The 26,655-nt window shown below is 31.6% G+C and overlaps 1 pseudogene; it reads left to right on the forward strand.

Annotated features, from left to right (window-relative positions):
- The first annotated feature begins 7,587 nt into the window (after positions 1-7,587).
- LOC124928795 lies at positions 7,588-8,523 on the forward strand (annotated as a pseudogene).
- The last annotated feature ends 18,132 nt before the right edge of the window (positions 8,524-26,655 follow it).

Raw genomic sequence — 26,655 nt, forward strand, 5'->3', positions numbered from 1 at the left:
TAACAAATGGTATCAGAACAAGGTTTTCTATTCTCAAGCAATCAGATATCATAATGTATTTCGTTAACAAGTCTCCCATGTTCAACAATGAAGAGTATGATGATTGAAAGATTCACATGCAAGTGCATTTGGCCTCCCAAGAGGACGACATGTGGTACGTAATTACGAATGGTCCGATAAAGATATACAAGGCTAGCTCATCCACCACTGTTGCTGATGAAGAAATCAAGTGCTTCATGGCTAATGATGAAGAGGCGTTTGACTTTGCCTCTGAAGATTCACTCGAGAGGACCTGATTAATGCACTCAATGACATGGTCATTGAATACAAGAAATTGTCTAATCTCATTTCAACTCAACTAGAATAAATAAACGGTAAAACAAATGAACTATCCTCTAAGAATGAGAAGTTCAAGGAGATAGTCCAACTGTTGACCAAAGAGAACGAGAGAGCTAATTATGTGATTGCTGCATGGACGAAGTCAGAGGATGCAGTAAATCAAATGAAAAGTCAACTAAGGCCTTCCAAATGCAAATTTGGTATAGGCTATTACAACAACAACCTAGACAAGTCATACAAGAAGTTGAAACCCACAAAAGGTAACCTTCCTTCTATAAGTTTTGTAAAGAGTACTCCAACTAACACTCAAGCAAACCACGATGTAGATGAGTCAATGACTAAAAAGGAACTAAAATATGTGGAGCCAACTAACAAGTCATGATGACTTAATCTTGAGAGATGGAAAGCCAGTCGGTCGGCTGGACGTAAACATGACAAGCGGCCAAGAAAAACTCATCAAAATTCATCCTCAAAACATTATGACTCATCTAAAGGAAGACAAAGAGATGTCAAGCCTAATGCAAGTAAAATTATTAAGATAAACACTAGGAGATTCATCAAAGTAACAGAAGTATAGATCCCCATAGGACTGATTAACCGTGGACCCAATTAAATGTGGGTATCAAAGGTTGTAAATAGTTTCATTCGTAGGTTAAACAGGTCAACTGCTTGGAGGATTCAGAATGATACTTGGATAGTAGATTCTTAAGGCATATGACCGGAAATAGTAAGAAACATACTTCTATAGCAACCTCAACAGCTGAAGCGGAATATCTAGCTGATGGGAGTTACTGTGCTCAGTTGTTGTGGATTCAACAACAACTGAAAGACTTCGGTATCCAAGTTGAGGAGTCGCCCATCTTCTGTGACAACACCAGCGCCATAACCTTAACCTACAATACGATGTCGCATTCGAGGACTAGGAACATAAACATTAAGCACCACTTCATTCGAGATCATGTGGCATAGAAGCATATCCGGTTGGAATACGTGTCATCAGATCAACAAGTGGCCGACATTTTCATCAAACCACTCCTAGAGACTAAGTTTTCCTACTTTAGAAATATTTTGTGTCTTCTAGACCTTAACTAAATTTTCTAAAAACACGGCATGCATAAATTTAGGGAGAACCTTTTTCTCTTAAAAATACTTTTATTGCATTTGTCTTTATAAAAATACCATGCATGAATTTAGGGAGAAATTGTCTCTATAAAACTGATTTTATAGCATACTTTTATAAAACATCTCTTGCATAAATTTATAGGGAAATGAGTTAGTAAATCAATCAGACAGAAATAACCGGACGATTTTCTTGTGTTTGAACCGATCAGATCATCAAACAGAAATAACTAGTGTGCATTAACTATAAATTTGTACACTTATTTTATTTATATAATATTATTATTTAACAAAGTGTCCAAGAACATAGTGAATACATAATGTTATGAAGGGATTATTGCATTATTTATTTTATTGGTTGGAGACACCAATTACAATATACTTCGTTAATGAATTTGTGTGACGTTTCAAAGATTTTGGATCAAATAAATCAACTATGAAAAATAGTGTTTGTGTACATGCTAATGATGTAAAATACTATGGACTCGTAGAGGAGATTTTAGAGTTCAAATATCTTGGTACTTTATGACTACGCATTATACTTTTTAACTGTTTATGGTATGATCAGGTACGAGGTACAAGAGTTGACAATAGTTATAAGGTGTACAAACATATTTAGAAATTAGAGTTGGGGACATAAAGAAAATATTATGAATGAAATAAGTTGTTGAACGTGAATTTTACCATTTTCTTGAGAATTAAATAAACAAATAGTAAATTAAATTGAAAAAATTAAGAAATTAAATTGAAAAAATTAAGAAATTAAGAGGTCATGTCACATTACTATTCATAAAAAAAATTCAGAGTGGGCTAAAGCCCACTTGAGTCCTAACGTAGATTCGCCCTTAATAGGGTGGTTGAAGTAAAATATGAAACAAAGGTATAAAAGATACGGCTCATTCATTTTAGCCCAACAAGGGATACAAGTCTACTATGCTAGTTATCCGAGTTAAAGAGATAATCAAAGCGGTGATTTGATGCATGTATGTAAAAAAGTATTTTATTTCGCTTCCTTTATTTACTTATTTCTTAGTTTAGAGAATTTTCATCATTCTTGGTTTAAGAGATATTTTGTTATAACCCACCAAGGTAACTCAATGGTAAGAGTCGGCTTAAGAGACCAAAATGTCACGAGTTTAATTCCAACTAGAAGCGCTTTGAGTTAAAGTGGGGGCATGGTTGTGGAGTGTTATGCTATTTCTCTTTAATTTAAAAAAAGAAAAAAAAGAAAGAAGGAAAGAAAGAAAGAAAGAGAGATCTTATTATACTCGAGGTACTATGTGATAAAATGAATACGCTTGTGTCTTTTTTAGCAATTCAAGACGTATAAAGATAAGCCCAACTATAAGTGACTCTCTGACGATAGACGAAGAGTTAAATGAGGAAGAGGTTCCGACCTAAGAACCTTCAGAACAATGTGAATCAATTGATGTGAATAGGCCAAAACGAGTTATTCAAAAACCAGGTCGGTTTGTTGACATGACGGCCTATGCACTTCTAGTCGTAGATGATGTTCCATCCACTTTTTCAGATGTCAGTCGAAGTACTAAAAATGGAAAAAGGAGAGGTATTATGGAAGATGAGATGCAATCTATTCAGAAGAATGAGACATGCAAGTTGACACATCTACGAAAATGGAAGAATGTTATTGGTTGTAAATGGATCTTTGCTAAAAAAGAAAGATTTCCCGAAAAATTTGATGTTCGCTAAAGGCAAAATTGTTAGCTAAAGACTACTTCAGAAGGAATGAGGTGATTATAATGAGGTACTTTCTCCTATTATTAAACACTCTTCCATTGGAATTTTGTTGACCTTGGTAGCGCAGATGAATTTGGAGCTAGCTCAACCAGATGTGAAGACCGCAGACATACACTGTCATTTGAACGAAGAAATCTACATTTATCAACCAGATAGATTCAAAGTTGCTGATAAAGAAAATTGGGTTTGCAAGTTGAACAGATCATTGTACATGTTGAAGCAATCGTCGAGACAATGGTACAAGCGACTTGACAAGTTTATGATTGAGCACAAGTACACAAGAAGCAGATTCAGTTTATGTGTGTATTTGCGCAAACTACAAGATGAGTCTTATATCTATTTACTCTTGTACGTTGATGATATGTTGATAGCATCAAAGAGCCAATATGAAATTGACAAATTGAAGGCCCAATTGGGTAAAGAGTTGGAGATGAAAGACATGGGAAAAATCAAATTTGAACCTTGTTCAGATTTGGTAAACATATTCCGCGTTTGAGTCGGCGCTAAAGAGTGCCAATTGGAAGCACTGAAGAGCTATTTTTAATATTGAAGATTAATATTTGGATATTGTGCCAAGGTGGAGATTTGTTGTTTTTTGCACAATTAGAATCCCACATCAGAAAATGATGGGAGTGAAGAGTTTCTTAGTATATAAAAAAACTATATTCATAATTAGAATAAATCCCACATTGGAAGATGATGGGAGTTGAGGAAGTTTCTTAGTGTATAAAAGAAACTCTCCCCTCTTTAATTTATGGCACCCAATATTTGTATCTCTTATTCTTTCTTAATTGATAGCCTTAGTGTTCGGAGACATAATCAACATTTTGGCTGAACTCCGTTATCAAATTTTATTAGTTTGTTCTTTCAGTTATTTTTTTCTTTTGTGTTTTTGTCAGGGTTTTTTCCAACAGTATCGACCATTATCATGATAACTGAGTTATGAATAATTCTCATTAGTTTATAAATATTAAACGGTAGTAAAATATTGGCTCATCATCTTAAGGCCTGATGTCTTAGCCTTCTTCACAGCATTCAAGAATAGTCTAAAAAAATCAAAACAAAATTGAAAGAATCACAATTTATTATTTAAAATATATGACTAAAATATCTAATGATTTAATTGACAATAAGATAATCGACTAAAACAAAATCAATTTGAAACAAAGCCTTCAAATTCAGGTATCATTTAGCATAAGTAAACTTTAACCCGTATGGAGCAATACTCGCTAGTTAAATTATAAAACAAAATATAAATTAGTATATTTTATATATATATATATTATTTTTTGTTCAAATGTGAAAATAACTTGATCAAATATATTTGGTCTTATTGAACTTAAATTGAAAAATAAAATAATAATAAAAGTTTAGTTTATTAGAGTTATATATATATATATTATATATTTTGCAAGTTTAAAATTTATATGGATTATAATATTTGGTTGAATTAAAATATAAAAATTAATTAACTGATTAAAATGTTATTTTAAGCTTTCCCATAAACCAATTATACAACATGCAACAGCTCTTTATATTTATATTTATATTTAGGTTGTGTTTGATATGCAGTATTAAACGGTAGAGATATAATAATAATACTAATAGTAAATTTACTTAAGTGTTTTATTTTATATAAACAGTATTTAAAAGACATATCATTTATACTTTAAATTAGGTACAAATTTATACACAGTAGAACAAGTTATGAGTTTATATAAAAAAATATCTTTCAGTTTTACCTTTATACTTTTATTATTTCTTTTCTTTGAAAACCTTATTTTCATATTTACCTTTATATTTTAATTATTTTTTTTCCTTCCTATGATATGTTATTTACACTTATACTTTTATTATTTCTTTTCTTTGAAAACCCTATTTTCATATTTATCTTTATATTTTATTTTTTTTCCTTCCTATTTGATATGTTATTTACATTTTTTTTAATTACAGTTTACTAAATATATAAAAAGTTAATATAGTGTTCATTTACTTCCTCAATTTTAAAAATGTTAATATTATTAAAAAAAATATTATATTTAGATTCTATTTAAATATATATATAATATTAAATAATAAATAAAAAAATAAAAATTTAAATAAATTATTAGTGCTATAAAATATATAAGATAATTTAATATATTGTGATAAATTTTAATATAACGTGATAATCTTAAATAAGGTAAATAAAAATTACTTATTATTGTGATGATTTAATATAGTGGTAAGAAACTTGATAACTAAATTAGATCTAAAGAGTAAAATTTTCCATAAACAAAAAAAATAAAAGAATTAAAAGTGAGAAACAAATATTCAATATTCAACATAAACATACATCAACATTTATTAATAATATTTTATAACCTAACACAAAATATGTTTACAAATTATATGTAATAATAAAAAAAACACATAAATGAAAAAAAAAATAAACTAAATTTATATAAATATAAAGGGTAAAAATGTCTTTTATATTTTATACAATATTTTTACACTACCAACCAAACACGAAATTATAAAATCTATACAATTTATAACTCTCTTATAATTTTAACCAAATACAAATAACATATATAATTTATACCTCTTAATATTCTTTTACAACTTATACCTTTTAAATTAATACCTATATAACTAATACCATATAACAAGTGTTACTTAAATGACATGTAGTTACTCAAATATATATATATATATATATATATATATATATATATATATATATATATATATAGGAAAAAAGCTCATTTAGACGTACAACTAGCTCACTTAGACGTATGTACTAATAAAAGGTCATTTAAACATATGTACTATCAAAAAATGGCTCATTTAGCCTCTTTTAATAACCATGGTTAATTTTTATTTTTAAATTTATATATTTATTAATTAAATATTAATATATTTTCTCTCTCCTTCTTTCTCATTAATTAAACTAGGTAATTTATTTTATTCTTAAATTTTTTATTATTTTAATATTAATTTCTCTTTTATATTTCATCTTTTTTTTTATTAGTTTTTATTTCTCATATTTCTTAAATTTTTAATTTTTTTAAATTTAAAACTTATTTATGAATTTTATGTTTTACTTAATATTTTTTTGAAGGGTTTTTTCTTATTTAATTTAATATAATAAAAATAAAAAAGGGGTTTTTTCTTATTTAGTTTAATATAAATAAAAATGAAATTAATAATTTTTTATTTAATTTTTATTCACGACTTATATTAGTAGTAAAGGAATTGTTTTGTTTTTGATTATTACTTTTTTAGTGTTTGATGAATGAGTTTTTATTATTATTCAATTCTTAATTCTTAATTAATTTATTTTTGTGTTGAAGGATTTTCATTGCTAAAAGAATTTTCATTGTTTTATTCAATTATTGGGATTAAACAATTTTAAAATAATTAATAATTAATGTGAATATAAAAAAATATATATAAAAAAGAAGAAGAAATATAGAGCTAAAATAATTAATGATGAATGTTCATATATATATATAAAATAAAATTAAAATAATTAATCATAAATACTCATAGAAATAATAAAAAATTATAAAAAAAATAAAAATAAAGGGTTCATTTATTAGTAATAAATGAAATGATAAATGAAAAGGAAAGAGAGAGAAAATATATTAATATTTAATTAATAAATATATAAATTTAAAATTAAAAGTTAACCATGGTTATAAAAAGAGGCCAAATGGGCCAATTTTTGATAATACGTACGTTTAAATGACCTTTTATTAGTACATACGTTTAAGTGAGCTAGTTGTACAAGTACATATGTCTAAGTGAGCTTTTTTCCATATATATATATATATATATATATATATATTATAAATTATGATTTTATTTTAAATATTTTAATAAGATTAATCATTCTAATATATATATATATATATATTTTAAAATTAATACTAATTTAAAATAAAATATATGTAAATAATAATTTATTTTAAAAGTTTAAATAAAAATAAAAATTCATATATATATATATATATATATATATATATATATATATATATATATATATATATATATATATATATATAATTCTAATTTATTATTATTTACTAATAGGTATTTATTTAGTAAATATTTAAATAGAAAAAAAAATGCTACGAGTAAAAATAACACCATTTTTTTTTCTTTAAATTTGACAACTTCATAATCAAATATGTATTTTTACCCTTTTAAAATTGAGATGTTATTCTATTTATGGTTAGGTGAATGGTATCTATCAAGAGAATGAAAATATTAAATAATTAGAAACCATAGCCGTCCGCAGAACACTTAAGGATTCATGTGTCTGTTCAAGTATTTAAACAAGATTTGAGACCAACTTCATAAAACATATATCTATCTTTTCCATAAACATGGAAGAAGTCTCTTCTTTGCATACTTCAACTCCTAAAAGCTAGGCTACTAGGGAAGGTAGCAATAATTACTGGCGGTGCTAGTGGCATTGGAAGAGCCACCGCTATGTTATTCGGACAATATGGCGCCAAAGTTATAGCGGCCGATATCCAAGACGATCTAGGCCGCTCCCTCGTGGAGGAAGCTGCAGCATTGAACCAACCCATTTCGCTACCAAAGATGAAAATTTCAAAACCTTAGTCGATAAGGTTGTCTTTGAGCACGGAAAGCTCTACATAATGTTTAGCAACGCAGGCATACTATACAATCCTAACCGTAGATTATGAAGAACTTAAGAATGTATTCGCGGTCAACGTGTTTGGCGCATTCTTCTGCGCTAAACACGCTGCCCGGGTCATGATTCCCAATAAAAAAGGGAAGCATCATCCTTACCGCAAGCTGTGCAATTCAGAGGTAGCCGGACTAACACCTCATACATATACCTCGACCAAGCATGCAGTGGTGGGGTTGATGTCGAAGAATCTATGCGCGGAGTTGGGTCAACACGGGATTAGGGTGAACTGCATATCGCCCCATGCTGTCCCAACTCCGCTCTTTAAGCAAATTCCAGTGAATTCTGAAATGATAGATCATTTGGTGGCAGAGACGGCTGTTCTGAAAAGGGGTGATGATTGAGGCGAACGATGTGGGGGAAGCTGCGATTTTTCTAGGGAGTGACGAGTCGAAGTATGTTAGCGGGGTGAACTTGTTGTTAGATGGAGGCTTTAGCACCACAAATCCATCACTTGGGGTGGCTCTGGCAAAGGCATTCATCCATTCTAATTAGTCATGCATGATTCTAATGTGTTCAGTTTCTTATGTTTTGGTGTTAGTTTCATGGTTACATTTAATGTTGTGCAAACTAAAATAAAATGTTATGGTAAGAATGAAATCCTTGGTACAATTCTTCTACTTGGTTGAAATATTTGTTGTTTTCAGTGTTTCTTTAAGCTATTTTTCTCAAGTGCTTATGTAAGGATGTTAATCGGTTCACTACCTTTCTTTGGCTTTATTTTTACTTTTAGAGTTTCAAATTTCAATACAAATATAATCAACAAGTTCTTGACCCGACCCGACCCAACAAGTTTGGGTTTTATCCACCCTAATTACTTCCTAACACGCCCAAATCCTCACCGACCCACCTAATAAATTGTTTGTCCCGTTTCTAATCCGTTTAACATTATTTTAACCCGTTTTACAGATTTTGATCCGAATAATATTTTTTTCTCGGTTCAAAATATGTTCCCTTGATTAACCAAAATTTCACTAGTTTAACGTATTATTTATCTTTCTCATAAAAATAAAAAATGTTATTGATCATTTACATATTTTTGATTCATTTAACATATTTTGAATTTGATGAATACAATTGTTTCATTAAACATTCTTTGATGTGTTTAATATATTTTGAGTTGTTCCATATTTTTGACATTTTTATCTTAAGATACTTTTAACATATATTAATTCATTTAATATAATTTATCACTTAATATATTTTGACCAATTTATTTAAAAGATTTTCATCATTTTAATATATTTGCATGTTTTTAACATATTTTTGAACAATAATTTTATATCTTCTCCCCCTATTTACAAAAGTAAATCATTAAGAAGTTTATTTTTTGATCCCTTACATTGCTTTTCTAATAATAGAGAGCGTATTGTTTCTTATATATTGAGTAAGTTGTTTGGTGCGATATTATGTTTAACTAAATTATATTTCTCGTCATTTATAATTTTAATCAAAATAACACTTTTAATTATATTTGATAAGTCGATTTTTGTTTATACTATTCTATGTCTGTAATCCTTTCTCGAGTCCATGCATGTGTACCTCTTAACAACAAAACATATAAAGTCGGCATATTTGAAGTTGTCTTTTATTTGTTCATTAAGGAGTCATTGAGATTAATTACAGATGGAGAGAATCCTCACTTGATAAGATATTTTCATATTTTGCATACTAATAATTTTAGTTGTGGTTACAAATATATTTTATATAACTTTTTTAAATCTATTTGATTGATTTGTTTAACTTTTTCTAGTTTATAACTCATTGTTATGCAATTCAAATGACTTTATTTTTAGAATCAATTAAATTTTGATTATAACAAAATTTACTTCATTGTTAATTTTTTTATTGAGATTTTATTTAGTACAAATAGGTCATAGAATTTAATAAGCACTATGGTTTTGATTGTTTAAAGTTTGTATTTATTAATTTTTGTTATGTAAATTAATTTTATTTCTCACTTTTCAAGGTATATTTTCCTAAGTTGTAGATATGTCTTCCAATCTTGAGAGTTCTCATTTAATAAGACATTTTTTTTTTGGATAGTTAGATAATTTTGATGGTAGTTTATAATATTTAACAAAGATTATTTTGAGATATTTTAATTGATTTATTCGTCTTATTCAACTCTATAATAAAATTCAAACTTGTTCAAATTTTAAAAATAATATACAAAAAAAATTCTTCAATTATAAACAGTTCATACAATTTAAATTCACAACTCAAATAGAATAACACTTTAAAATTTGAGGTGACACATGTATTTAAAAAGTAACTTTAGTTCATATTCTTCTAATTAACTCAGGTTTAAACTGAGGTAAGTAAATATGCATCTTCTTCCGTTAACCCTCTCGTACGCCTCTGTTCTAGAATTTTGAATCCCGCTTCTGGTATAGCGACAGGCGAGAGACATATTATAACTAAAGAAAAAGTCGATTCTAGAGCAAAGAAGGACGAGAGCAGCGGAAGACAGAAGGTTAACCGAAGAAAAAGATGCATAGTAAATAGTTGATATTTACCACAGTTTAAATCTGAGTTAATTACCTGAATTTAACTGAAAAAGAAGATGAACTATAGTTAGTTTTTATTGGATTTAAAGGTTAAGCATAATAATAGACGTGTCAAGCTACTAAATGGAATGGGGCACCGAAGGGGTAGTGTTGAATGAACCCAATAACCCATATTTCTTGCACCACCTCTCAATTATTTTCTTTGGTCAGCGCATGCATATGAATTTTTTTGGATCTCATTATTATATTTGTACTTACAAAAAGACATTTCTTTTTGAAACTTCTCACACAATAAATAAGAGGACAATAAACCATCGAATGTCATGTAACAAGTTTATGTCAGAATGTACTAGAGTTGGTTCAATATTTGATTATTCCAAAATTTGATGTAAAACTCAATTAGTTTTTTTTTCATAATTAAATTATTATATTCATTAAATAAAATATTAAACTATCCCTTTTTTAAATAATTTTATTATTAAATAATGTGTCAATAAATAAATTTTTTTCAAAAACCTCTCCGTCTTTGAAATTTCTTCTACCAATTACCACCAGCACGATAAAAAAGATTAAAAGGTTGTGGATGAAATTTTTATTATAAATTGCATATACATTATTCTGGAGTTCGATTTTCTCTATGTACATGCTTATTTTTCACATAAAGTTGAATCACAAAATTCATCATATTCAACTACTTGTTTTTCCATTACAATCAGGTGTCTTTAGTAGCTTCATCCAAGTAAAAAAGTTATTGTAACTGTCATCCCCACAAATATATGAATAATATTGTTTGATATCATATTTTAAATAAAAGTTAGTCATTTTTTATGGGGATATTCCGCATGTAACATAAATTCAAATTTGGATGAGCATTTATTATAGAAACACAAATGCATGAAAATTGTTTCATTTTGGAAGAAATTATGGCTGTGGATTATATTTAAGAGAAATCTCAAAAACAAAAACTGAATATGTGTTTCACTAACTTTTATTTTAAAACGATACAGCTAGATATTTTCATTGTTCAATAAAACATTTCATAATTTAAGTAAAATTAGATAAGTAACCAAATTTGAATATTGTTCATTGACATGAATAAAATCATGTTATCTTATTGAGTGGCCAGTTTTTTAGAGCGCTAGGATTTTGAAGTTGAGATTTTATCTAATTTTGTGGACATCTATATTAATATTCTATAACATTTCTCAATGAAAAATACTACCAACTTAGATTTGGACTAGTCAATTAATTGTGGTTTGGTAAATGGGTTGGTTCGACGCTGCCCCTACGGGCAATGGGTTGATAGTTGACACGTGTCAACTTCTCGAACTCAAAAATTAACTACATGAAAAGTGTAACTCAACCATGGTTTACAATATTTTGACTGATTTTATTTGCATTAAGAAGCATTCTCAGCCTCAGTCCCCGTTCACGTCAATCTTTTTCTATTTTTATTTCATGATATGGTAAACATTATGAAGATTTATTGTGAATAAGAACATTAGAGTAATTTTTTATTGTTCGATTTTGTTTTACCAAAGAATCTAATTTGTTTTCATTGAGTTGACTATTGTTTTTAGCTAGCAGATAATTTAAAACTATTTTTTATGTTTTTTGAATAGTTTTAAATACTGTAACGAAGTCACAATCAGGACTTCAATGATCGAACCGTGAAAAAATATATATATAAATGAATAGAAAATTTAGAGAATGAAAAACAAATTGGAATGAGATTTTGTCTATTGAACTTACTTAGAATAATAACACGATTACAAAAACTTAAATAAAGTAAAGCATAACTAAGAGACATGAAGAGTCTCATTTACTAGAGATAAGACCAAGAGGCTTGGACAATCCAAGAGAGTCTTGCATAACAAAAAAATTCCTTAATTGTTATTATTATTACTTTAATTTCTAACACTCCCCTTAAAGTGATGTCCGATGAACTAGTCCTAACTTAGACCGTAGATCGTCGAAAGGACCTTTAGGAAGTGCTTTTGTGAAGATATCAGCAACATTGTCTTCACTCCTTACTGCAACCATCTCAATGATTTCCTCTAATACTTTTTCACGAATAAAGTGATGCTCCAACTCAATGTGTTTTGTCCTCGCATGAAACACAGGATTTGAAGTTAATTTAATAGCACTCAAAATATCTCCATGGATAGGAATCGGCTGATCAAACTTGACATGAAAATCCTCCCAGAGTCTATGAAGCCATATGCACTCATGTGCTGCGTGAGTTGATGCTTTGTATTCCGCTTCTGTTGTAGACAGGGATACCGATCATTGTTTCCTACTAATCCAAGATATGCTAGTGTTTCTACAAAGAAAAACAAACCCATATGTGGACCTTCGATCGTCTCGATCTCCAGTAAAGTCAGCATCTGCATATTCTTGCAAGACAAATTTCGCATCTTTCTCATATAGTAGACCAATATCTAGTGAGGTATTAATATACATCAAAATTTTCTTCGCTTCTTCGAGGTGTGGTTTCCTTGGCTCCTACATGTATCTACTTACCACTCCAACTACATAAGCAATGTCAGACCTTGTTATAGTCAGATAAATCAGACTTCCCACAAGAGTACGATAAGGACGAGGATCTAGTAGACATGTTCCTTCGTCTCGACTGAGTCTAGGATTTACGTCAAGAGGAGTATAGCTCTTTTTTCCATCAGTCATACCGAATTTTTCTACCAACTTCTTTGCGTAGTTGATCTGCGATACAAATAAACCTTTATCAAAATTTTAGATTTGTAGACCAAGGAAAGTTCCAAGTTCACCAAGCTTCTTCATCTCAAAGCGAAGCGATAACTCCTCTTGTAGACGAGCAACCTCATCATAGTTACTGCCCGTCAAGATTATGTCATCTACATAAAGAAGTACCACCACCATTTGTCCATGATTCTTCTTTATAAATAGACTTGAGTCGGATTCTGAAGCTTTATACCCACAAAATTGAAGATATTCTGCAATCTTTCCATACCAAGCACGCGGGGCTTGCTTTAATCCATATATTGTCTTCTTAAGTCTACAGACCAACTGAGGACCATCAGTCTTCTCGAATTCGGGTGGTTGTTCCATGTATATTGGACGATCAAGTTTTCCGTAGAGAAATGCATTCTTGACATCCAATTGCCACAACTTCCATCGAGAACTTGCTGCTAAGGCCAACACAATGCGAATTGACGTCATCTTCGCAACTGGGTTGAATGTCTCCTTGTAATCTTCTCCATACTTCTGTGACAATCCTCGAGCAACCAATCTAGCTTTGTATCGATCTATGCTTCCATCAGCCTTTCGCTTGATTCGATACACCCACTTACATGTGACTACTTGAGTATCAGGAGGTTTCGGAACAACGTACCATGTTTCATTCTTCTTGAGAGCACGCATTTCCTCCTCCATTGCTGCCACCCATTCCTTGATATTTTTTGCTTCATTATAAGAAGTGAGTTCCTTGTCGTCTATTGCGTTTCCCAAGAAACAAGAAAAGGTTATTACAAAATTATCATCCCTGAATCGATAGGGCCTTACAATGTTCCTTTTTGGTCGAGATTCCCCATTCTGTTGTTGACTTGATTCTTCATGATGTGGACTTCCTGGTAACCTTTCACCTTTGGCTCCTTCATCGACTGAAGTATCTTGAGCTAAGTCAGGGCTCCCCTGTCACTATTGTTACTACTACATTAGCTTCTCGTAGACATGGGAATGGGAAGATCAGTCTGAATAGTTTCTTCAACATCCTTCATATGGTACGAAGAAATTTCGTCGAAAACAACATCTCTCGACACAGTGCATTTGTGGGTCGATGGATCCATACACCGCCACCCTTTCCTTCTCTGGTCATAGCCGACAAACACGCATTTGACTGCCTTCGCATCCAATTTGCTCCTTCTCGAGTCTGGAATATGGACATAACAAGTAGATCCAAAAACTCAAAAATGTTTAACATTTGGCTTAAAACCAAAAAGCATCTCGAATGGAGATTTAAACTCAATAGGGCTAAGCGGAACTCGATTGATAACATGAGTAGCACAACTCATGCCTTCTGCCCATAATTGCCTAGGTATATTCTTCATATGTAGTCAAGACTTACAAGTCTCTGTAAGGTATCGAATCTTCCTTTCGGCTATCTCATTCTATTGTGGGGTCTCAGGACAGGAGAGTTCTCTTTTTATTCCATTTTCCTACAAAACAATTCAAACTCTTTTGAGCAAAATTTCTCACCATTATCTGTCCACAATACTCGAATGTTCCTTTCTTGTTCTCCTTCTACCGTCTCCTTGAACTCGAGAAATTTAGAGAACACTTCAGACTTCTCTTTCACAAAGTACACCCAAGTGAACCGGGGGAAAATCATCCACGAACAACAACATATATTTACTTCCTGAGTATGAGGTAGTTCGAGTTGGTCCCATCAAGTCACTATGAACTCGATCCAAAGGACCCTTACTTATCGATACAGAGTTGTCGAATGGAAGTCGATGAGCCTTCCCATATTGACATCCTTCACACACACTGCCCTCCTCAATTCTCAGATCTTCAGGTAAACCTTCGACAAGTTTCTTTTGAGACATAACACTGAGCTTACTCATATTGACATGCCCAAGTCTTGCATGCCATATAAAAGAGGTGTTTTTGTCGTTCACATTTTCTATGTACGAATTTGAAGTTGAAAGGACAAAGAGATCATTTACCCGAGTTCTAGTATGGACCACATCCGCCTTGATTTCTTTCACGTTCCTTAAGAACTTCACATCATTTGGACCGAACAACACAAGGTTTCCGGCGTCTACAACATTTGCGACTGATAAAAGGTTCTTCCGAATTCCTGGAACATGGTAGACATTCTTCAGAGTAATAGATTCTCCTTTATCGCTTTCAATGACAACCGATCCTTCCTTTTTAATATCGTGAATCAAGTTATCTGTCGTGACAATGCCACTGCCCCCATTATGAACTCGACTCGACGAGAACATAAAATCATCTCCAGTAACATGATGTCCGCACCCTAAATCAACGATCCACCTTTGATCGATTTCCTGTTTATCATGAGACGCCTCTGTTTTCTTTTCTTTTGAAGTTGTCACATCGACATGAAAAGTCTTGTCCCAGTCCTCCTCAACACGCTAGTTAGACTTTTCTCCGAGATTTGAACTAACAAAATTTCTATTCAAATTTACTCGACAGTCTCTCTTGAAGTGTCCAGTCTTGCCGCACCTGAAACACTTAAGGGACTTTTTAGGAATATTTGAAGAATCCTAACCTGTTTCTTCCTTCTTTGACTTTTTCTTTTTCCAGATCGATTTCTTCACGAATAACGCGTTGTTCAACTCCTCATTTATACTCGTTCCAGCCATTTGTGCGGCCAACGACTCTTGAGATGACAAGAGATTTTCAAACTCCTCGAGTGAAGGTTGTTAAGCCCAACCATGAATCGATGTGATGAATGGTGTATATTCGGGTCGAAGTCCTCGAACAATATACCTCTTTGTTCGAGCCTCTAAGATTTTCTCATCTAGGTTCAATAAAAAAATTTATGAGCATATATTCTTTACCTTAAGAAAGAACTCTAAGACAAATCTGATTTTCTTTGTGGCTGCCAACTTGTTTTCAAGCATCTGGAGACGAGCCTCGTTCTTCTTATTGAAAAGATGATCAAGCGTTTCCCAGATCTCACGAGCAGATCCACAACCGATGATGTGCTCAAACAGATTGTGGGAGATTGACCTCTTCAACACAAATTTTGTTTTCGCGTTGAGTCTCTTCCGCTTCTTCGATGCTTCCGCATTTTTAGCAACATCCTCAGGAGTTACATCATCATCGTCTACAACGATGTCCCACAAATCTTCCCCAACCAGGTACGATTCCATACAGGTTTTCCATATCCGGTAGTTTGACTGGTTTAACAACTCCAAACTGAGTCCAGCTACTTGACCACCACTTTCCATATCGAATAACAACAATACCTTCTTCAACAATGTTACCAAAGCTCTGATACCATGTAACGAAGTCACTATCAAGACTTCGATGATCGAACCGTGAAGAAATATATATAAAAGTGAATAGAAAATTTAGAGAAAGAAAAACAAATTGGAATGAGATTTTGTCTATTGAACTTACTTAGAATAAGAACACGATTACAAAATTTAAATAAAGTAAAGCATAACTAAGAGACATGAAGAGTCTCATTTACTAGAGATAAGACCAAGAGGCTTGGACAATCCAAGAGAGTCTTGCATAACAAAAAGATTCCTTAATTGTTATTATTATTACTTTAATTTCTAACAAATACGCCCTTTCCTCATATGTACGTTTGAATCATGTGATTGAAATGAAAATATGTTTTCCATTTTTTATGGAAAAAAGTTAGGAATATTTTGTATAAAAATTGCTAGTATATATTTTTAGAATAAGAACAGCTTGAATAATGTGATTGAAATATTTTATTTCATATTTGAAAATAACTTTAGATTTTAACGTTTTAAAATTTTGGTATGATTTTAGATTACAGTTAAGAAGCCCCAAATTTATTTAAAGAATTGAAAATGGAAGATAATTCAGTATGGTTGAAAAGTTTTTGATTATTTTGAATGGAATTGAATGAGTAGGTTTCTTTAGGTTGGATTAATACCTAACACTTTACATTAAAGTTTGCATCATTCTTTAAAAAGAAGTTGTATAGTTATTTTGAATCAAAATAAAAGTAATTAATTAGGTGTTTTATCTAAAAAGGCAGTTGAAGACCTAAAACAGAGAGGGATAAAACATTTAATACACTAGTAGAAACGTTGTCTTCTACCCCACCAAAGTAGCCTATTGGTAAGAGTCAGCTTAAGAGATCAAAAAGTCACGGATTCGATTTCATCTGAAAGCGCTTTATGTTTAAGCGAGGAGCCATGACTGTGGGTGTCATGATAGTTCTTTTTTAATTTCCAAAAAAACATTGTCTTTAGTATCGAATATCATTAACGGTTTTATAGGAACACTACTAATATCTATTATCTGTAACAATCATATAAGACTGTTACTAATATCTATTATCTATAACGACTTTATAATGTCGTTACAGATAATAGATATCAGTAACAACTCTAAGAAAGTCAATACTGATATCTCAGTTTATCGGGGTATTTGTAACAGCTCTAGAGAGCTAGAGCCGTTACAAAATGACAATAATATCAGTAACGACATTGTCATAGAGCCGTTACAGAAACGGTAACAATATCAGTAACGACATTGTCATAGTCGTTATATTAGTAACGGTTGTATGATGGTCGTTATTGATGTTGATGTCATATCTGTAACGACTAAGTATATATAAATGTTATTAATACTCATTAAATGAGCATCTGTAACGGCTCATGAAAAGTCGTTACTAATACTCCTACTTATAATTAACTAGGTCTTTTTCTCTTTTCTTCTTTCTCCCTTTGCTCTACTGTCGTCCGACGCCACTCGATGTTCCTTCACTATTAGTTGTTTGCAACATCAGCCTTCTCTGCTCCTTCTCTTTCACTATTGTTGTCTCCTATAATTCATTTATCTTCAAAGATTCATCAACATGTTTACAAAAAAACCTTGCTAAAATGATATAGAACTATCATTCTCAAGCAAGAAAAAATAGTTAAATTTACCGTTAAAGGAGCCTTTACAAGACGTGTTGTTAGTTCGCAACATTGGAGGGGAGGAATTCACTTAAAACTGTTAGTTGATCTTTAAAACAATTTTTCTTTTTCCTTCACTTCCGAAAAGCCACCAGATGCGGCTCCTATAGTTCTCTTTCTTAGTTACATTGGTCTATTTCTTGACTCCCATCCTCATTTACAATGAAAGACTTATACCACTGGTGACAAACCTGAGTTGTGAGATGTTAGAATCATATTAATAAGATGTACATCAGTGAGGATGACTTCACCCCCAAAAAACACTAGGAACATTGGCAGACAACAAGAGAGAGCGAGCTGTTTCAACAATATGTCGATGTTTTCTTTCTACAACGCCATTTTGTTGAGGGGTGTCTGAACAAGAACTCTGATGAAGAGTTCCGTCAGAAGCAAGTAACCTAGAGAAATCATTAGAGATGTATTCCCCACTCAAATCACAACGAAAGAATTTAATGACAGACGAATACTGAGTTTATACAAGAGCTCTAAAAGTATGAAATATACCTAAGAATTCAGAACGACATTTCATAAGAAAAACCCAAGTATAACGAGTACAATCATTAATAAACGAAACATAATAGCAGGAACCCCCTTTGTAGGTAAAAGAGAGGGTCCCCACACATTAGAATGAATTAGATCAAATGGAGCAAAAGATGAAGATAAACTTGTTTTAAAAGGCAAAGTCGAAAACTTAGCAAGTTTACAACCACTACAATCATAAACATCATCAGTTTTCAAATCACCTAAAATTCCAGTAGAAGTCAAAAATTTTAAACGGGGTCCCGAAATATGTCCTAAACGAGAATGCCATAAATAAAAGGTAGAAGAAGAGCGACTCAAATGAAAAGATGTCAAATCCACAGTAGAAGTAGCACTAGTAGCTATTTTTGGTACTTCAAGTTCATCCAACACATATAATCCTCCTCTCCTATGGCCTGTCCCAATCAGCTTATGAGAATGTGGATCCTACACATAACAAGTGGAATTAGAAAAGAAGACGGAATATCCCAAGTCACACAATTGACTAACCGAGACAAGATTTAGGGTAAGACTTGGAATATAATAGACATCTAAAAGAGTTAAATTGTGTGTATTAATAGAACCGACTCCTACTAATGGCATATGGGTACAATTTAATGTTGCAACCAAGATAGACGATTTTGGTGACAAAGAATCAAAAGAAGACAATTTAGGAGACATATGATGAGAGGCCCAAAGTCTAGAACCCAAATAGAAGAATATATACATGAGGGAGAAGAGGTATTGGAACAAGACAAACCGACATGAGAAGACGCTTAAATGGCATGAGGTTGCGAAGTGAGAAACCTTTGGAACTGCTCAATCATCGATGGATTTATATGAGGTGGAGTCAATACACTACTAACTTTGAATGCTTGACTTGTAGGTTTCCATGGGAGAAAATAATTTTTCCCATCCAAATGTACACTAATAGACTGAAGAGAATCGTCGTAACAGATTAATCCTTCGATGTAGAAGCATAAGAATCGTTGAAAAACCCTCGATTCCAACAAATCAAACCCTGTAAATGAATGGTTGCTCTAATACCATGTTAGAGAATAGAGAAAAGAAAAACTAGAGTTTTATTATTGATATATGATATAGAAATAGAAAACAATGAAAGACTTATATATAAGCCAACAAAGAGACTAAATAATAAAATATATAAAAGTAAAGGTCTAAAATGCTAATAGCACCAACTATCCTTCATAGATCTTGAAGCATTGCAGTTTGTACAAAGCAGTTACAAAAGTGTGTGGTAAGTTTTACCTTGAGATCTTAACATTTTTGACAAATTGAATTATTTTTTTTTGTTAATGAACCATAAATTCATTTCTAATGAATATTTTGATAATCTGTAAGTCGTTTTAGAATCATTGGTCAAGTGTAGTATGGAACTGACTTCGTACAATTCTGAAATGTCATGCTTAAACCATTAGAAGTGTAGTTTATGATATTCTAATGGTGGATCAATTAGAATCATATTGTCTTTGTTTATTCTTGGGAAAATCTAAAATATGAAATTATATTTGTACTATTTCGATCAGGTAGTTTTTGAGATACACTCGGTCGACTTAGTTATTTTCACAGCAACTCCAAGTCTATCCCTAGCAAGGATCTTTTGTATTTCACGCCCTATTAGTTATGTAAACATCAAATTATTAGAGCTGACTTACTTGACTTCTCCAGTCTTGCAAATTGTGTTCTCCAAATCCTTTAAGAGGCATCACCACACTAACTTTCAGCAAATTAATTTTATTACAATGCTCAAGCTCATTGATATCATGACAAAGAAAAGAAAAAGTGTTATCTCCATTCACATCATTATCTTCAATACGCCTAACCTCCTTATTCCTGTATCAATGAACAAAAATTGGTACATTGCAACAACCATAGTTTTGGATCTCAACCATACCTCACGTATGTATCAAGTATCCATCCAAAAGCAAGTGCTAAACATATGAAGTATCCCTACAACACATGATTTACCGAAGAACTTCCACATATTATATTGCAATCATGTTTAGTTTCTTCTTCGTAAAGCTAAAATACTTGATTCTAAGATACATTTCCTAAAACTAAATACCATAGACTATTATACACAGTCTAAACGAGTGGAGAACATCGAAAATTTCCAATTTGAGGATTAAAATAGCACGAATACAGAAAAATAAGATGTAAATGAACCTGGATCTGAATAGCTTGTTCTAGAGGAGAACAGAAAACACTACTAGTGAAGATGAAGAGCGAATCAAGTGAGGAAAATGACATTGTGTTGTCCTCAGTCTGATTGAGTATCGTTCTTAACTCTAAATCCGAAGTAGATATGTAATGAATTGTGAGTGTTGTTGTTGGATTTAGATGACGACGATCATTGACGAACAAGGAAAGGAAAGAAGAAGCTAAGAGGGAAAGAATTTTTTGCAAAACAGCTATTAATTATTATTTACCAGGATAAATAATACTACAAAACAAAAAAAATTAGAAAATAATTACTATCAGTAACGGCTGTCCAAATCTAGAGTCATTACTAATGATAGTATCCGTAACAATTGTCCAAATCTAGAGTCGTTATTGGTGATAGTATCAATATGAAATTACTTTAGAGAGTTGTTACATATATATATATATATATATTTGTTACTAATATTTATATTAATAACGACCTGAAATACGGAGAATCGTTACAGATAGTATCAATATATTAATATCTGTAACGGCTACCAAATGTCGTTTGTTAGATTAAGTTAAAGAAAAAAAAGGGGGGGAAATGATTAAATTAAGATTAAAGAGGAAATCGTTAATTAAGTTGAAATATGAAAAATGCTTTAATTGATTAAAATGAACTTAGGATAATTAAAATCAATACGACATAGTTTTGATAATGCATTGATAAATGAATAAAACTAAGTTCTGCAAATATTTTAAAGCGCATGTAGAGCTGAAGAAGCGCTGGCAGCAGACTTGATCAAGAAATAGGCTGAAGAAGCACTAACAGTAGACTTGATCAAACAACAAACTCAAGAAGCGCTAACAGCTGTCTGAAGAAGCACTAACAGCAGACTGAAGAAGCGCTAACAGTAGTTTGAAGAAACGTTAACAGCCGAGTAGGAAACAATAGTGTTGCGCCAACAGTTGTGTTGCGCTAACAGCCGAGTAGGCAACAATAGTATTGCACTAATAATTGTGTTACGCTAACAGCCGAGTAGGCAACAACAGTATTGCACCAACAGCTGTGTTGCGCTAATAATCTAGTATTCAACAACAATGTTGCACCAACAGCTGAGTAGGAAATAGTAGTGTTGCGTCAATAGATGTGTTGCGGTAACAGTCGAATAGGCAACAACAGTATTGCACCAATATCTGTGTTGCGCTAATAATCTAGTATTCAACAACAATGTTGCGCCAACAGCTAAGTAAGAAATAGTAGTGTTGCGCCAATAGCTGTGTTGCGCTAAGAGCTGAGTAGGCAATATCAGTGTTGTGGCAACAACTGTGTCGCGCTAACAGCCGAGTAGCCAACAGCAGTGTTGCAGCAACACCTGTGTTACGCCAACAACTGAGTTCACTATCAACAGACTTCTATATCAGCTTAATACGCCAATATGTACAACTGTCACGTATACGAATATTCCATTAGTCCGCACACTACTATCCTGTACGCCACGTTCTACCGAATATTCCATAAGTACGCGCATTACAAACCCGTATGCCACGCACTAATGAATATTCGATTCTCATGCGCACTACCTCGTACGTCAGACATACGACGAATGTACAACTATCACGTATCTATGAAATAGATTCGACCGTTTCCATGCACATAGTATAAAAAGGCATCAGATGATCAGAGTATAACGATGAATCTCTCTTAGCTACTCTAGTTCTCTCTAACTCATTCTCTCTATTAGCAAAATCATTGTTCAAGCTATTCTGCAAGTTATTACATTACGCTGAGCAATATTTGTTTGTATTAATTGATAGTAATCTCAGTGTTGTAAATTGAATAGAACGTTGTTTATTCAACAAAGAGTGTGATAGTTAAGAGTTCAGAACATGAAAGTGTTAAGACTTGTGATCTGAGTGGGTTTCTATAGAGGTTATACAAACCAGAGTCTTCTAGTGGAATCCTTCTGAAAATAGAAGAAGATGTGACGTAAGAGTTTTATCTACGAACATCCATAAAATCTTGTGTTATCTCTTTACTACTTCATTCAATCTTATATATATATCGCTTCAAATCCCGCAAATATTTTCCGCACTTGAAACCGTTTAAGAGCTTGCTACGATTTGTCCAACAGTAGAAACATATTTTCAATCTCTAACGGGATTAAAATCGCGTAAAAGTAAAAATTTTAACAACAATATTCAACCCCCATTCTATTGTTGTAGTTGATTCTAACACCGTTACTGGTACTTTTTGGTAACGAGAAATAAGGTTGTTGCTGAAACTTATTAGTAATGGAATTTTCCCCTTTCAGTAACGGCTTTAGCTGTCGTTGATGCTTTTTTTTCTACCAGTGATATTGTATGCAATTTTTGAATGAATATTACCGGAGGTGTTTTTATGCAACTTTTTTAGTGCATATAGAACTGAAATTGCAATTTTATAGTGCTTGGAGTTGTTTTTCAATGCAATATTTTCAACCCAATTTTAAAAAATATGTTTTGTTAACCAACGAACATTATCTTGATCTCAAAGTATTATTCAAGAATTACTTTGAAGGTATGTAATAAAAAATTATTTATTCGTTATTCAAAACTTTATTCAAAATATATTTAATTCCATCTGAAAGTGTTTTGAGTTAAAGTAGGGGCCATGAATGTGGGCTGTCATGCTAGTTCTTCTTAATTAAAAAAAACATTGTTCAAAACATCAAATGAAATATTGTTCGTAGAAATCAAATCAATAGGGGAGTAGGGTTTTAGTTAATGTTTTAGAATTAATCACTTTTATGTCAAGATTTTTCTTCTCATATTTCATCGAGCTCCTAACACCTATCGATTTATTAATTAGATAGAGATTGTCTTCGTCAAAGTCAGAATCCGTGTGGATTAATTCTTCTAAATGGAGTGACCTAGAAGCTCTTGACTGCTCACCGACTTTAACAACATTTATTGCTCTAGCTTTTTCTCCTCGTTCACGAAAGAGCTCATGCATTCCTTCAAGTAGGTCCTTTAGTTGTCAAGTTCTCCCTTGATCACATAAGAAAGAGGGATTTGAGTAATAATGAAATTAGAAAAGATTCTGAAACCTGGAAATATTAGTTTCGAGGTTAGATGGATGAAAGGTTCATAGAATTTGAAGTATGGAAGGGGTTTTCTCTCTTTTATGAATTTCCCATTCAAGGTAGGAAGGATTGGGATGAAAGTATTGACTAGTTTACCTCTTCTTTTCGTGTTGAGCCTAGTTGACTCATAGCCCATACCGCGATGATACATGTTTCCCGTCATATGCACTAAACTTGGAATGCCTATAGCACAAGGACCTAAACCAAGACCCGGAAAATAATTTATCGTGTTCATCATAGAAAGACTAGGGGAGGAAAATAATAAAATACCAATATTTTATAAGGTATTAATAGTACATGGTTCTTATAACATACAAGTTACTAGATCATTGAGATGGACTTCTTGAGAAGTTGTGAAAGTCATACTCGTGTCAATTGTAACATAAGATTCTTTATTAATTGTGATTATTTTTCCTTTTGATACAAATTGAACTTTCTGATGTAACGTGGATGTTACCGTTTTAGTGTAATGTAGCCATGTTCGTTCCAGAATAATGTTATATATAAGATGGTTGCATGTCTTTTACTACGAACTTGACTTTAGATGACACTTCTGCTACTTTTACTGTTATTATAAACTTTCCATGACTTCTTTTCTCGCACTATCAAAGCCACAAACATATAAGCCATCGATCAATAATATAATTTTGAGACACCTCAATCACCCCATTTATTATCAACACAGATATCACATGTCTACATAAAATACCCCAAACTTAAACATTCGGCAAAGACAACTATTTTGAGAATCTAACATAGTATAACACACTACAAAACAAACTTTTCGTAGTAGTTATTTATTTATTGCCAAAATAGTCTCTACTACTTCAAATATCATGGTTATCCCTTCCTTCACTAATGAGGCATTGCAAAACATCAAACCTCTTAATCCATCTTGGAACAGTTTAAATATTTTGTTAGTGTACACATCTTCAAATTGTCTTTCAATAGGATAACCAGTTATTACGGAGATCGCATAATTGAAAGAAAAAAATCCAACTTTTTCATTTTCAATATTCCTCTTTAAAACATTATCATAATACTCAACAAAATGTTTCAATGATATTTTAGAATGCATATACTCATAAAAAAAAGTATTCATACTTTCACTTCTCTGAAATGTAGAGATACCTGTCTAAAATTTATCCTTGACATATATAGGCATCCATTTATTACGTTCTTCATTCAAAGACTTCAACCATACATTATTCTCTAAGTTAAACTCTTCAATCATACTCTGTCAATTCTCATCACACTCATCAACAGTAAGTGAATTATATATAATATTCTTCATTTGTTTCTCTTTATCATTTTATACTGCGCAAGACCACCTAATTTAACTAGAACTTCTCAGTATATGTCAAAGACGTAAACGGTGATAAAAATTTGGAAATAGATCTACAATTACAATTTCCATTAAATGACATTGGTATATGACTATTGCCTTTGGAGCACATCCAAACATACGTATCAATAAAGTTTTAAACAACCATATGAATGATTTCGTATCTTCACTAGATAGTAGTCCACATCCAAGTAAAATAGATTGACCATGATGATTCACTCCAACAAATGGAGCGAAAGGCATGTAATAATTTTTAGTCAAATAGGTTTGATCAAAAGTAATGGCATCGTAAAAATAATCATATGCAGCTCTTGATATTGCATCTGCCCAAAAAATATTTCTAATCCAAGATTCACCATCTAAATATTTTAGTTCCTACTTTGCATACTACAAAAATAAGCACTCAAAGGTTCAACATCTCTATCCTTAATCTCAACCTTCTAACATCTGAAATATAATTTCTACATCTTCTTTTATCCAATGACTAATTATTATAGCCTTCAGACTCAACTACAAATGATTCAAAACTTTTACTTAATGTTATTTTAGCTTCATCATTTAATTTAAATATTTTCTTTGTAGTTAAATCCAATGCTTTATTAGATCTTATCGTGATCTTCCTAGGCTCAAAATAATGGCTATGTTCAAGGTGTACACCATTTATTACAAACGTTGTAACACCTTAAATAACTACATTAATTTTAACTTTAAAATTTGTTTTAATCGAAGATCTAGGATTTAGTAAATTTATTGACCTAGATACTTTATTACGACTTTTAGCGCATCCAATAAAAAAATAGTTTTGTTTTCTATCGTCTCCATTTTTACCACTTAATTTGGAAATACCGAAACCAATATTCTCCGAATAAGATTTATAAAAATCACGTACTCCATAAAGATGAAGATAAAATACATGATTTTTATAAATCTTATTTAGAGAATATTGGTTTTGGTATTTTTAAATGAAATTGTAAAATGGAGACGTTGAAAAACAAAAATATTTTTTTATTGGATGCACTAAAAGTTGTAACAAAGTATCTAGGTCAAGAAATTTACTAAATCTTATACATTCGATTAAGACAAATTGTAAAGCTAAGATTAATATAGTTATTCAAGATGATAAATTTTTTGTAATAAGTGGTGTATACTTTGAACATAACCATATACTGATTCCAGAAAAATCACGATATTTTAGATCTAATAAAGTATTGGATTTAGCTACAAATAGAAGATTGAAACTAAATGATGAAGCTGTAATAACATTAAGTAATAGTTTTCAATCATTTGTAATTGAGGCTAGAGGCTATGATAATTTGTCATTCGATGAAAGAAGCTATAGAAACGATATTTCAAATATTAGAAGGTTAAGATTAGAGAATGGAGATGTTGAAGCTTT

Source organism: Impatiens glandulifera, chromosome 1 (assembly GCF_907164915.1).
Source record: "Impatiens glandulifera chromosome 1, dImpGla2.1, whole genome shotgun sequence".
Lineage (NCBI taxonomy): Eukaryota > Viridiplantae > Streptophyta > Magnoliopsida > Ericales > Balsaminaceae > Impatiens > Impatiens glandulifera.